Source organism: Palaemon carinicauda, chromosome 15 (genome assembly GCF_036898095.1).
Source record: "Palaemon carinicauda isolate YSFRI2023 chromosome 15, ASM3689809v2, whole genome shotgun sequence".
NCBI lineage: Eukaryota > Metazoa > Arthropoda > Malacostraca > Decapoda > Palaemonidae > Palaemon > Palaemon carinicauda.
The window spans coordinates 4195220-4200219 of NC_090739.1; positions in this window are offsets into that span (position 1 = coordinate 4195220).

Genomic DNA, 5000 nt, shown 5'->3' on the forward strand with positions numbered 1-5000 from the left:
TTGATATTATTCTGGAGGATTAACATAAATAAATATTTATGTATTTGGATGCATGAACGTACAATTTTGATCAGCGTTAAGATATCGAGGAGAATTATGAATACTTTCATTTTGTAGAACTGTAGAAGGCCAGAGTTAAGACGTATACAGATTATATTAAGAATTGTCTTTATATTTAGAAAACTTTAGACAGGTTCTGTAGATAAATAAGCCTACTTGAACTAGCTTATATGTTTAGGGCAACTTTTGGAAGATAAGAATTTAAAGTGTGTGTGTGTGTGTTTTTTTTTTTTTTTTTTTTTTTATGGTTTTGAAATAAAACCTTTATCAAGTGATGAGGAATGGACGAAGAAAAGTCAACCACCACGTGCCAAGGCTTAGACATCACCTTTTAGTGGTAAAGGCAAAGGATAGGACAATGTCCCAGAGACATTGCGGTAGCCTTTACGATACGCCCTTGCTTCGCAATCTGTTGGACGGGAGTTCGAGATCCGCCTAAGTTTGATAGTTCGTAGAAGTGTGTAAAACCTCACCATCTTTATAAGCTAGGGATGTGGGTGTTTAGGGTAACCTACAGGTCTACCTTGTGATTAATCAGCAGCCATTGCCTGGCCCTTCCCGGTCCCAGTTTGATGGAGAGGTGCTTGGCGCTAATCATATGTATATATGATCAGTTTCTAAGGTATTGGCTGTGACCCTTGCCTCATATATTAGTAACCTTTAAAACTTTAACCGACCTTATTTATGTGTGTGAATGTGTATATGTATATATTTATGTATTTACGCAAAGATGTATACATACAAACATACACACACACACACACACACACATATATATATATATATATATATATATATATATATATATATATATAATATATATATATATATGTGTGTGTGTGTGGGTGTGTGTGTGTGTGTGTGTACTATGTTTGATATAAATTATATATATATTATATATATATATATATATATATATATATATATATTATATATATATATATATACTGTATATATACACATACATACATATACACATATACGTACGTCAATGCAAATACAACACGCAGATAGCTAGATAGATATAACAGGCTTACATACATACTAATTCATTAGATTAGCTCGTTCGCTTGTAAACCAAGACACGTCAGTCCTACGTGACACACTATCAAATATCGGTAAATGTTATTTTCGGATTCAAAAGCCGTAGTAACGGAGCGTGATGACTGCTACAGGGAAAAATTGATCGCCGAACGAATAAAGGGGGAAGGAAAAGGCTGATAACTGCGAAAAATGGGAAAGGAGAAAGCAAGAACGAATGAAGGATGGGGAATGGCTGATAACTGCGAAAGAATGGGAAAGGAGAAACCAAGAATGAACGAGGGGTGGAGGGAAAGGCTAATAACTGCAATAAAATGGGAAAGGAGAAAGCAAGAACGAATGAAGGAGGGGGAAAGGCTGATAACTGCGAAAAAATGGGAAAGGAGAAAGCAAGAACGAATGCGGGAAGGGAAAAGGTTGATAACTGCGAAAAATGGGAAAGAAGGAAACAAGAAAGAACAAGGGGCAGAGGCAAAGGCTGATAATTGCGAAAAATGGGAAAGAAGAAAGCAAGATGGAATGGGTGGCAAAGGGAAAGGCCGATAACTGCGGAAGATGGAAAAAGATACATTGTATATATATATATATATATATATATATATATATATATATATATATATATATATATAATATTATATATATATAATATTATATATATATATATATATAATATTATATATATATATATATATATATATATATATAATATATTGTTACGTGTATATATGTGTTTGTAGGCTATATGTACATATCTATATCTATATATATATATATATATATATATATATATATATATATTATATATATATATTGTATTTATATCCTGAAGTCGAGCATAACTTTGACTAATAATAAAGAAAACTGTCAATATTATAATCTTGTAATATATACGCACACACACACACACACACACACATATATATATATATATATATATATATATATATATATATATATATATATATATATATATATATATATATACAATTTATGATTAATATATTAAATAAAAACACTAACGATAACAACCTCGCAATGCATATAAATGACAATGCATCATTTTCCCGGGCCACGTGACGTGCACCCTGATATATGACCATATCAAGTCATATTTGCCATTCATGCTTTTTCCTTGATGATGACTGCTACAGCAAACGATCGTTACACAGGGAGCCTCAGCTGACATGCGCACAACCGATTTGACACGTAACTTGTTTTTTGTAAATGTCATTTATCTATTCAATGGATTTTTGCTTTAGGAAATGGATACACTGTTTGCTTAGCTTATTTCTACGGGTTATTTAGGGTTATGGTGGCCTATTGGATACGTCCCTGCCTGGAGATATACTGGACGTTGGTTTGAGACCCGCTCTAGCTCGATGGTGTCTTATAGTGTCTGCAATTTCACCGTCCTTGTGAGCTAAGGATGAGAGATTTTGGGGTAGCCGCTGGTTCTACCTGCTGAGTCATCAGTAGTCATTGCCTGGCCCTCCCCTGGTCCTAACTTGGGTGGGGAAGCGCCGTGGGCTTATCATATTTATACATGGGGTTTTTTATATGAAGAGATGGATGGAACTTTTGCTTTGCTTTTTTTTACTACTGGTTATTAAGGGTTGTGTTTAGCCTTTTGGCAATCTGTTAGACGGAGTTTCGAGACCCGCTCCAGCTCGATAGGTTTTTGCAGTGTCTGCAACCACAAAATTCTTGTTTTGGGGTTTAGTGAAGACTATAGATGTATTTGCTGATTCTTCAGCGGTTATTGCCGGGCCCTCCTTGGTCCTAGCTTGGGTGGAGAGGGCCTTGCTTGCTCCTTATATGTATATTTGGTCAGTTTCTAGGGCATTTGTCCTCCTTGGGTACTGTCACTGTCCATTACCTTTGTCATTCATGAACGGCTTACAAACTTTTTTTTTTAACTTAAAAGTTTCAAAGTTCCTTAGATTGCAATGTATAGGTTTAATTTGAGATATTTTCTCGTGATTTGTAATATTTTATTATTTTGTTTAAATTTGCAATATTTTATAATCTTGTTTGAATTTTCATCTTATGATCTTGTTTGAATTTTTAACATGTTATCTTTTATGAATTTGCAACATCTTATGATCTTTAAATTCACATTTTATAATCTTATTTTATTTTATTTTATCTCTAGTTATTTACTTGTTTTTCCTACCACCTATGTGCACCCCATAAGTGGACTTATGGATATCCGATTTTAATACATTTAAAGATGATTCAAATCTTCATGCATATCGGCGTCATAGGGAAACTTCAATCCATCTAGTAGATTTAAGGATATACCTCAGGATCCTACCTTAAAGGGGGGGGGGGGGGGTGTGTGAAATATAATTTAATCTTGGACCTTGCCTTTGACCTATACGAGACAGTTGCATATGCAATGTGCATTAATGAAGCTGGTATGCTGAGCGAAATCAATTTCAAGACCAAGGTTATACATGTAGTCAAAGGCTATGCAGGAATTCAGTGTTTGCCATAACGGAAAAGAGATTTCATGTTCAACAGGCATATTATGTATTAAATTATATATTATTATATATCTTCTCTATATAATGATATATATTATATATATATATATATATATATATATATATATATATATATATAAATATATATATATATATATATAAATATATATATATATATATATATTTATTTATATTGTATATGTATATATATATATATATATATATATATATATATATATATATATTATATATATATTTATATATGCATATATATATGTATATATATATATGTATATATATTTAATATATATATATAATATTTATATAATATATATATATATATACATATTTATATATATTTCTATAATATATATATATATATATATATATATATATATATATATATATATATTATATATATATATATATATATAGTATATATATATATATATATATATATATACATATGTATGTATATATACGCATATATATACATATATATATATATATATATATATATATATATATATATATATATATATATATATATATATATATATATATTCTCTCGTGCCCCCAGAAGGATATAATTTATGCAAGCACGATCGAATTGGACGCGCCACGAACTGGCACGACCATTTGTCCCAAACGATTAAGTGATTTGGAGGTCAGTTCGAGGATATTGGGGGATCACCTTCCTGTCCAGCAATTTGCGAAGTCAGACGTCTTGGACTTTAATTTTAGACTTTTCATACTTTTCAGACTAATTGGCCAATAGGGAGAGGAGATTACACGATGAATTAGATAACGCATATCAGTTCAAAACGAGGAAATTAATAGAAAATTTATATGTTTTGTTTTATTGTTATTTATAAACCATTTATAACCTTTGATACCAATGATGGAATTTTCCTCTTGAATGATATCTGGTATATTTACTGGATCTCTCTCTCTCTCTCTCTCTCTCTCTCTCTCTCTCTCTCTCTCTCTCTCTCTCTCAATTTTATTACACAACTTTCATTGATAAATTTTTACTCTTTTCCTCTCTCTTCCCAACAATTTCATCAATAGATTGCTACTCTCTCTCTCTCTCTCTCTCTCTCCTCTCTCTCTCTCTCTCTCTCTCTCTCTCTCTCTCTCTCTCTCTCTCTCTCTCTCTCCCAATTTTATTACACAACTTTCATTGATAAATTTATTTTTACTCTTCCTCTCTCTTCCCAACAATTTCATCTATAGATTGCTACACACACCTCACACACCTCTCCTCTCTCTCTCTCTCTCTCTCTCTCTCTCCTCTCTCTCTCTCTCTCTCTCTCTCTCTCTCTCTCTCTCTCTCATATACAGTATGATGACAGTATTAATAATTTCCAGCTATTGGCGAATAAGAAGATAATAGATTTTTAAATATTGTGT